Raw genomic sequence first — 10,575 nt, forward strand, 5'->3', positions numbered from 1 at the left:
GCCTTAAACCCCTCGGCTCCTCCTTTTCTTCTTCTCCTCATCTTCTTTGCGCCGATCGCCTCACCCCGCGACACCGAAGTCACCACCGCCGGCTCCTCTTTTCTTGCGCGCCGACGCAGATCACCGGCTACTGCCGACTCTAACGCCTTACCCCGACGCACGGAGCCAGTCGTGGTCGTGCCCTAGCAGAGACTTGCCGACGCCATTGCCGCCAGCGACGCCGAGCGCCTCTGCACAGCGCCGTCGCCGTCCGGAATTTGTTGCCGGCTTCTCCTCTACCCCACCACCTCTGTGCCCTAGCTTGAAGCCGACGGCCACGGTTTAATCTCTCCGGCGACCATTTTTGGTTGCTGTCCTTGCTATTTCCTAGTGCCGGCAGCCGACCACTTTGCCCTAGATTCCTTCACACAGTAACCATAGTGCTCTGCTCACTTTGGTGCCCTAATTGTGATCTGGAAGGTAAGGTTTGGTTTCAGAAATTAGGTTGTTTAAATTCGGAATGCTTGGTTTTGTGATCTTCTCATCTTGGTCTGATCCAGGAAGGGAGGTTTTGTGATTGTGAAGATGCTCTTTGGTTCCAGTAGTGCAGATTCTTGATTGTGGATCGAAGGATAAGGACTGTGAGGTGAAATTTAGTGCTGTAGATCAACAAGTGCGGTTGTGAGATTCTGTTCTGTTCTCTTCTGTGGTGTTCTTGATTTCAGCTCACTTTGTTCAAGCAACACTCCTTTCCGCCAGTTCCTCTTTGGCTGCTGATTAAGAACAGAAATCTGTGATTTGAGGTAAAGTGTATAATTTGTTCCGATCTTATGAGCCTACTTAGGAGAAATCAAGTTTATTTAGGTTTAGACCTAAAGCAAGTTGATTATGTGATGTTGATTAGGGTTTTGTCCTAATTTAGGGTTAGAGATTTCATTTAGCTATTTATGGGAAATTGTAGCTAAATAAAATATATTTACATTGGTACCACAGGTCTTTGACGCGAGACGGGTATCTCGATTATTGGATTGGAAAGCTATTTTGGAGGCGGGTACTTTTGACTTATTGTCTTTGATATGCTTAGTAATTAAATTAACAAGATGCATTAATTGTGTTTCTTACTTGTTTCGGTTAATCACTGCCCAATACATGCTACCTGTTGATTGATTGTTTGTTTACATCTTGTATGGATATGTACCTGATTCCACATGCTCATGGGTAGTGATATAACCATATTTTACCATGTCAGGACCTAGGTTTGATACCTTATAGGATCAGATACCTTGATATGATTCATTCGCTTTGGTGCACATTATGATATGTCCAGAGATTGGTTTAGTATATTACCATGTTTAGTGACATGCACCATTCGCATGATTGCATGCTGAGTGATTGATTGCTCCTTTATTGTCGAGCACTTTGCCAGTTTCATCACTGTTCGGTGCTCCGTTGTGACGCTCATGGGTAGCGGGACACAGCGTGGTAGCACGTCAGTTTGGCTCTTCCGGTGCTCCGTTGGTCCGCTCATGGGTAGTGTGACGCAGCGTGTAGCACGTTAGAGATCCCTCCCGTACCGGGAGTTGAGAGCATTGCGCTCCCCATTTATGATTTGGGGTAGGAGTGCGTATGTACTCCGACAGCATCCCGATCACTCATCGGGAGTAGTGTTGCGAGTGCACGGTTGTCACAGCCCTACCCACTCGGTCCCACTGTTGATGTGAGTCGGCTGACTGGCGTCAGGGGTGACCATGACATTGGCATCATATGCATGATGCATTTATTGTTTGTGTTTGTGTTTGTTGCACTTATATGCTGCCCATTGCTTGGATACCTTGATTGACATGCATACAGGTCTTCTATACCTTTCGGACTGTTTGTCCTTTTACCGGGTCCTGGTTAGTACAGATTCTCTCCTGTCTTCTTCGGTTTGTAGTTACCTTTATCTTTATCAGGAGACTGTACGCATGATTAGTGCTAGGTGTTATTTCTTTACTTTGCATATCAATTGTACCTGCTGAGTGTTGGACTCACCCCGCCTCCATTGTTGATATTTTCAGGTTGGTGCTGTCAGGAGGGAGTTCCAGTCGCTAGTCCCCACTGCACGTAGTGCTGGTCCCTGCAGACCTCGAGGATATGTTTGGTTTTCTTGGTTTCTTTTCTGTTCTAGACTGTTTTGAACATGTTATGTTCTAGATTTATTTGCTTATGGACATGATATAGATTTTATTATATTGATGGATTCGGATTTGGTTTTTATTCTACTACATGCCTGCCTGGATGGCAGAAGAGGTGAGTTCGTCGGTTTTGAGCTTTACGAGTGTAGTTGAGTAGGGTGGTTTTTGAGTCAGAGTATTATTACTGCGTGGTTGTGTCAGCCAGAGGCTGAATATATATATAAACTGCGTGGTGATTGATTTTTTTTTATTATTGTTATGATTCCAGCCGCATGTGGCTGAGTATTTAGTGCTTGTAGAAATTTTTGATTGTCCGCCGTACAGGGGAGATGCTGTCGAAATTTTCTCGGACAGGGTCTCCTCTGGGGGCGTGACAAATTAGTGGTATCAGAGCACAGTTTTACGATCTTTTGTTTCGTATTTTGGATTTTCGGAATTTATCTGATACCAATTGATTTGGTATCAGAGCGGGTTATGATACCTGTTTTTGGTGTTCTGGAGATTGATCGGATACCTGTTGTTGGTATTCTGGGTATTTGGTTAGCCAGGTTTGCGAGTCAAACTGGGCATTTATTTTGGATTTATCGGATTTTCGATAGGGTTATGTTTCGGATTTCCGTTTCGGATTTATTTGGATTTCCGACGATATGTACGTTCGGAATTTTGAGGTCAAATTGGGGACTGGACAGCGACGGAACATCTCCAGACAGCAAATAGGTATGTTGTTATTTTATGTTGGTTATATTGGTATTGATATCTGTAATTTAATTTAACAGATATGAGACGATCTACTCGTATTGCTGCGAGACGTGGTGCTGGACGACCACGTGCGAGGACCACGGGATCTCTGGATATGCCAGAGATGCCCACTGTTAGTGAGCCTGTCAGTCAGGGACAGACTCAGGATGCAGCGGGAGCATCGGGCTCTCAAATCCCGATAGCTCCTGTAGAGATACTTTGGCCACCGACGGTATCCACTCCTACCTTATTTACAGTACCATCGAGGTACCATTGGTGTGCAGACATACGCTCCCATGTGACCTCGGCGTATTGAGTGCCACCACCACTTGGATCTCTGATGTATCCTATACGGTGCTTTGTACCCCAGTGCCTCTGATGGCAATTTCTTGCACCATATCCGTACCATTACCTCGTACCTCCAGTGCCACCACTTTTGTTCCCAGTCAGTACCCGGCTTATGCTCCGGTATATCTGACATCGGAGTTCCTCCTCGGTTTATTCAGTACCACAGTAGTATCGGCTCCGGTGTTTGCTTGATTCTGCGGTAGTCACCTGACTCAGATATTGTCATGCCGAGCTAGGATTCCCTGGCGAGTCGATGAAGACTCGTTTCACTCTTTCGCGGAGATCTCGATCAAGTATGACTACTGTCATGGATAGAGACTATGGGCGGACTTTCTTCTATATGGCTTGCTCAGAGTGGGAGAAGCTGGCTGCTTACCATTTACGGGATGAAGCTAATGCAGTGGGTTACTCATTATTATTGGTGGCGCGTCACATGGACCCGAGTTGAGAGGCTTTTGAGGCCGTTTCTTTCCATGTCTATCGGATGGCTCGTGACGATTTTATGAGTCGAGGCGGAATAATCGCTCGATGACAGTATATCTTGAATTCCTCCGGTTGGCTCGGTTTTGTCCGAGTTAGTTGCGGAGGACAGAACTCGCATGATGTTTATACAGGGATTGGATGGTTATCTGCATATACGGCTTGCCGGATTAGGGGTTACATCTTACTCGATGCATTGAATCGAGCTTTGATGATAGAGTTAGCTCGGCGACGGCATATCCGGACGGAAAAGCATCTGGTCGGACTTGAGGCGGTCCAGCGATCCGGTGACAGCCTCGGAGGCGATCCTGAGCGGTCGGTCGAAGTACCAGGGCGTCTCGTAGGCCTCAGAAATCAGGTCTTCGGGACGTCCCGGTTTTCTCAGCAGAACCAGCAACCACCTTCCGGTGATACTCGGTGTTTTCGATGTGGTTCCGGAGACCACATCACTTCAGACTGCACTTGGAGCAGTCAGTTTGCTTTTATTGCTGCGCACAGAGCCGAGATTGTCGGTGGGCTCGCGAGGAGGCGTCCGTCGAGAAGGCTCGAGCAGGTCGTCGATGTCTCGGCGAGGAGATTCACACCCTCACAGCGTCAGCAGGGAGCAGCTCCCTCTGCAGCAGCATTTGGCATGCATGGACAGGAGTACTCCAGTGCTTCTGTAGCACCCCAGAGTTTTGTTCCAGGATCTTATTATCCGACTCAGGGGCAGTACCAGACTCAGTCCCAGCCAGCTGCACAGTATCAGTCACCATCCTCTCAGTTTTCTCTGGCTCATTATCCAGCACCGCCTCAGTGGCAGGTTTCTGCCCAGCCGCAGCAGCCGCTGGCAGCGTTACCTCCTCCTCCGCCAGAGACTGGACGTGTTCATGCGATTACCAGGGAGGATGCGCAGCGAGCCGACGGATCCGTTTTCCGCGGTATGATTTCCATTTATGCATTCTCCGCTGATATTTTGATTGATACTGGTAGTTCGCATTCTTTTATATCCCGTACTTTTATGCGGGAGATTGGTAGATTACCTACTGTTAGGTTGCGGCGATTGACTGTCTCGCTACCGTCTGGTGATACTTTAGACGTCACCCAGGAGATCAGAGGTTGCCCGTTAGACTTTGGCAACATGATACTTACGGTAGATCTTCTAGTATTGGAGATGGTCGAGTTTGATATCATTCTTGGTATGGATTGGCTATCAGTATATCATGCTACCGTTGATTGCCAGACGAGGGTGGTCACCTTCCAGCCTCCGAACCAACCCTCGTGGAGTTTCACTGGCATCAGAGACGACGGTATCTCAATTATTTCGGCGATTCAGGCGCAAAAGCTGCTGTCTCACGGCTGTCATGGTTTTCTGTTGTCGTTGATCAGTACTGAGGACAGTAGTAGTTCGCAGCTCTCCGACGTTCCTGTTGTCCGGGAATACCCAGATGTATTTCCAGAGGAGCTGCCAGGTTTGCCTCCCAGAAGGCCAGTGGAGTTCGCTATTGAGTTGATTCCGGGAACCGCGCCGACATCGAAAGCTCCGTATCGTATGGCACCGAAAGAGTTGAACGAGCTGAAGGTTCAACTCCAGGAGCTTTTAGACAAGGGATTTATTCGCCCTAGTGTTTCACCATGGGGTTCTCCAGTTCTGTTTGTTAAGAAAAAGGATGGTACGATGAGGTTGTGTATTGACTACAGGCAGCTGAATTCAGTGACCGTCAGAAATAAATATCCATTACCACGGATTGAGGATTTGTTTGATCAGCTCAGAGGTACATCAGTGTATTCTAAGATTGATCTGCGATCCGGATATCATCAGTTGAGAGTCAGAGATTCTGATATCCAGAAGACAGCTTTCCGTACCAGATACGGTCATTATGAGTTTTTGGTAATGCCATTTGGACTTACCCTCAGATGTTTATGGACTTGATGAACCGCATCTTTAGAGTATCTGGATCGGTTTGTTATCGTTTTCATTGATGACATATTGGTCTACTCTCGTTAGGAGGAGCATACGCACATCTTCGCATGCGATCTTGGAGATTCTTGACGACATCGATTTGTCTGAAGTTCGGCAAGTGTGCGTTCGGCTATCCTCGATCGGTTTTAAGGGCACGTGGTTTCTAGCGAGGTATTTCATCGATCCTCGGAAGATCGAGGCATCACGGTTGGGAGCGGCCAAGTCGATTCAGAGATCCGTAGTTTTAGGATTGGCGGATATTACGAGCGTTTTGTCGAGGATTCTCGCGTATTGCTATGCCGTCTTACACGGAAAGGCGTGAAGTTCATATGGTCCGAGGATTGCGGCTTCGAGGTGAAGCGGAGATTAGTGTCGGCTCAGTTTTGGTTTTACCTTCGAGAGGATGGTTGTACTTTACGCAGCGTCTCTACGGGGTTTGGGTCTTTGTTACGATGCGACGGCGGTAGTCTCTTATGCTTCTCGGCGGTGAAGGAGCATGAGAAGAACTACCCGATTCATGACTTGGAGTTAGCTGCCATCATCTTTGCTCTGAAGCTTTGGCGTCATCATTTATATGGTATCACATTTGAGATTCTCGATCATAAGAGTCTCAAATACATTTTACCCGAAGGAGCTTAATCTCCGACGGAGGAGATGGATAGAGTTCTGAAGAACTACGATTGTACCATTAGCTACCACGGGAAAGCTAATGTGGTTGCGAATGCACTTTCAGCAGAAGTCGGAGGGACTTTGGCTTGCCGGATTTGATTCTGGTTGATCTGAGTTTCTCGGAGTTAGATCTTGAGGAGCAGGGACCAGAGCAGGTATTCTTGTTACCATGGTTGCTCGATCGTCGATCGGACGAGGATCCGAGAGGCAGTGGTGATCGCATTTGCGGTTCATTAGCGATCGAGATAGCCAGGCGTGACCGAGTTCACGAGGCGAGGAGGTGTTATATACTTCGAGGCGGTTATGCGTACCTCGGTCTCATCCGGTCTTCGGAGCTACTACGGAGGCACATCGTTCTCGTTGCGATCCATCCAGTGGAACCCGTATGTATCGAGACTTGAGGCGTTCCTATTGGTGGAGCGGCATGAAGAAAGACATCGCGGATTTCGTAGCTAGGTGTCTTGTTTGTCGGTGAAGGTGAGCACACGAGACTGCGAGGTTACTTCGTGATTCCTATTCACGGTGGAAGTGGGATCATATTACCATGGACTTTGTGGTAGGGTTGCGACACGGCGAGGCCATGGCGTGATTTGGGTGTCGTTGATCGATTAACCAAATCCCACTTTTAGCGATTCGGAGGACTGATCCCCTGGATCGATTAGATTTGTATTGTCGAGAGATTATCGGACTACATGGTGTTCGTTGAGTATCATTTGGATAGAGATCCACGGTTTCGTCTCGTTTACAGCGATCTGCGGCGGGCCTTGGGCACACTCCATTTGATCTGACTTTCCATCCATGAGACGGATGGGCCGTCGAGCGGACCATTCAGACTTTAGAGGACTCTTGAGGTCATGTGTTATGGATTTCGGAGGCGATTGGGAGGACCATCTGCTTGGTAGAGTTGCCTACAACAACGACTTCCATTCGGCTATCCGGATGGCACGTTTGAGGCGTTGTATTGTAGACCTTGTCGGACACCCTTCCTTTGGGGTGTGGTTGGAGGGGCTCAGTTGGTGGGACCTCATAGAGTTCAGCGGGATGCAGATTTGCACTATCAGACGGAGGATGTCGAGGCGCAGGACCGCCGGAAGAGTTATCTTGATCGGAGACCTTGAGACCACTAGAGTTCTCTGTGGGCGACCATGTATTGCGAGTTTCACCCACGAAAGGGGTGAAGAGATTTAACCGCAGAGGTAGCTCCACGATATATTGGTCCTTTTGAGATATTGGAGAGGATCGGAGCGGTAGCTTACCGGCTAGCACTAGTCAGGCGTTCACGATGTATTTCATGTATCCATGCTGAGGAGATATGTGCCTGATCCGACACATGTGCTGGCAGATATTCGGTTCAGCCTGACATTACCTATGAGGAGGTTCCGGTACGGATTCTCGACCGGAAAGAGCGTCAGTTGCGGAACAAGACTATCCGGCTGGTTAAAGTCGGATGGCAGCATCATTCGGACGAGGAGGCTACTTGGGAGCTCGAGGATACGATCCAAGCTCGATATCCCCATCTTTTCACTTGAGGTATGTGATTTATTTACCGTTCAGCATTTATACTTTCTATATCTGTTGTAGTACTTGCTGATGGTAGATAACGAAATTTGGGGGACCAAATTTTTATTAGTGGGGGAGAATGTAAAATACCGGAAAATAGGCGAATATTAATAAGGAAATTTTCCGTAATTTTTGGAAATTTTTCGGGAATTTTTCGGAGCTCGTATGGACGAGTTAACGGGGACAAAAACGGGGCTCGGAAAAAAGCCTGTTTCGGATACCCTGTTTTAATGAGGAAAAGTTTTAATTTTCCTTTTTCCTTTTCTTTTTCTTTTATTTTTCTTTTCCTCTGGTTTTTTTTTCCCCGACGCCGAACTCGTGCCATTTCCCTTTCCTCTCCCGCGCGTGCCGAAGCCCGACGCCGAGCCCTAACCGCCGGCCCGGCGGTTCCTTCCTCTTCTCCGAGGCCGAAGCCTTAAACCCCTCGGCTCCTCCTTTTCTTCTTCTCCTCATCTTCTTTGCGCCGATCGCCTCACCCCGCGACACCGAAGTCACCACCGCCGGCTCCTCTTTTCCTGCGCGCCGACGCAGATCGCCGGCTACTGCCGACTCTAGCGCCTTACCCCGACGCACGGAGCCAGTCGTGGTCGTGCCCTAGCAGAGACTTGCCGACGCCATTGCCGCCAGCGACGCCGAGCGCCTCTGCACAGCGCCGTCGCCGTCCGGAATTTGTTGCCGGCTTCTCCTCTACCCCACCACCTCTGTGCCCTAGCTTGAAGCCGACGGCCACGGTTTAATCTCTCCGGCGACCATTTTTGGTTGCTGTCCTTGCTATTTCCTAGTGCCGGCAGCCGACCACTTTGCCCTAGATTCCTTCACACAGTAACCATAGTGCTCTGCTCACTTTGGTGCCCTAATTGTGATCTGGAAGGTAAGGTTTGGTTTCAGAAATTAGGTTGTTTAAATTCGGAATGCTTGGTTTTGTGATCTTCTCATCTTGGTCTGATCCAGGAAGGGAGGTTTTGTGATTGTGAAGATGCTCTTTGGTTCCAGTAGTGCAGATTCTTGATTGTGGATCGAAGGATAAGGACTGTGAGGTGAAATTTAGTGCTGTAGATCAACAAGTGCGGTTGTGAGATTCTGTTCTGTTCTCTTCTGTGGTGTTCTTGATTTCAGCTAACTTTGTTCAAGCAACACTCCTTTCCGCCAGTTCCTCTTTGGCTGCTGATTAAGAACAGAAATCTGTGATTTGAGGTAAAATGTATAATTTGTTCCAATCTTATGAGCCTACTTAGGAGAAATCAAGTTTATTTAGGTTTAGACCTAAAGCAAGTTGATTATGTGATGCTGATTAGGGTTTTGTCCTAATTTAGGGTTAGATATTTCATTTAGCTATTTATGGGAAATTGTAGCTAAATAAAATATATTTACATTGGTACCACAGGTCTTTGACGCGAGACGGGTATCTCGATTATTGGATTGGAAAGCTATTTTGGAGGCGGGTACTTTTGACTTATTGTCTCTGATATGCTTAGTAATTAAATTAACAAGATGCATTAATTGTGTTTCTTACTTGTTTCGGTTAATCACTGCCCAATACATGCTACCTGTTGATTGATTGTTTGTTTACATCTTGTATGGATATGTACCTGATTCCACATGCTCATGGGTAGTGATATAACCATATTTTACCATGTCAGGACCTAGGTTTGATACCTTATAGGATCAGATACCTTGATATGATTCATTCGCTTTGGTGCACATTATGATATGTCCAGATTGGTTTAGTATATTACCATGTTTAGTGACATGCACCATTCGCATGATTGCATCTTGAGTGATTGATTGCTCCTTTATTGTCGAGCACTTTGCCGGTTCATCACTGTTCGGTGCTCCGTTGTGGCGCTCATGGGTAGCGGGACACAGCACGTCAGTTTGGCTCTTCGGTGCTCCGTTGGTCCGCTCATGGGTAGTGTGTGACGCAGCGTGTAGCACTTCCGTCCCATCGTGTCTGGGAGTTGAGAGCATTGCGCTCCCCATTTATGATTTGGGATAGAAGGATATGTACTCCGACAGCATCCGTCCACTCGATCACTCATCGGGAGTAGTGTTGCGAGTGCACGGTTGTCACACCCCTACCCACTCCATTTGTGTGTGAGATGAGTGATTGGCGTCGGGGTGACCATGACATTGGCATCATATGCATGATGCATTTATTGTTTGTGTTTGTGTTTGTTGCACTTATATGCTGCCCATTGCTTGGATACCTTGATTGACATGCATACTCTTCTATACCTTTCGGATTGTTTGTCCTTTTACCGGGTCTGGTTAGTACAGATTCTCTCCTGTCTTCTTGGTTTGTAGTTACCTTTATCTTTATCAGGTATGCATGATTAGTGCTAGGTGTTATTTCTTTACTTTGCATATCAATTGTACTTCTGAGTGTTGGACTCACCCGCCTCCATTGTTGATATTTTCGGGTTGAATCTGTCGGGAGGAGTTCCATCGCTAGTCCCCCTGCAATCTTTCCTGCAGACCTCGAGGATATGTTTGGTTTTCTTGGTTTCTTTTCTGACTGTTTTGAACATGTTATGTTCTAGATTTATTTGCTTATGGACATGATATAGATTTTATTATATTGATGGATTGGTTTGGTTTTATTCTACTACATGCCTGCCTAGAGGTGAGGATATCGGTTTTGAGCTTTCTGAGTGTAGTTGAGTAGGGTGGTTTTTGAGTCAGAGT

General features: G+C 47.2%; 1 long non-coding RNA gene across 1 annotated transcript; it reads left to right on the top strand.

Annotated features, from left to right (window-relative positions):
* The first annotated feature begins 317 nt into the window (after positions 1-317).
* Positions 318-1,034, top strand: LOC122021875. The gene is made up of 3 exons (XR_006122677.1): positions 318-459; positions 540-782; positions 973-1,034. It is a non-coding gene; the product is annotated as an uncharacterized LOC122021875 (long non-coding RNA).
* The last annotated feature ends 9,541 nt before the right edge of the window (positions 1,035-10,575 follow it).

This window comes from Zingiber officinale, chromosome 9A (genome assembly GCF_018446385.1).
Source record: "Zingiber officinale cultivar Zhangliang chromosome 9A, Zo_v1.1, whole genome shotgun sequence".
Classification (NCBI taxonomy): domain Eukaryota; kingdom Viridiplantae; phylum Streptophyta; class Magnoliopsida; order Zingiberales; family Zingiberaceae; genus Zingiber; species Zingiber officinale.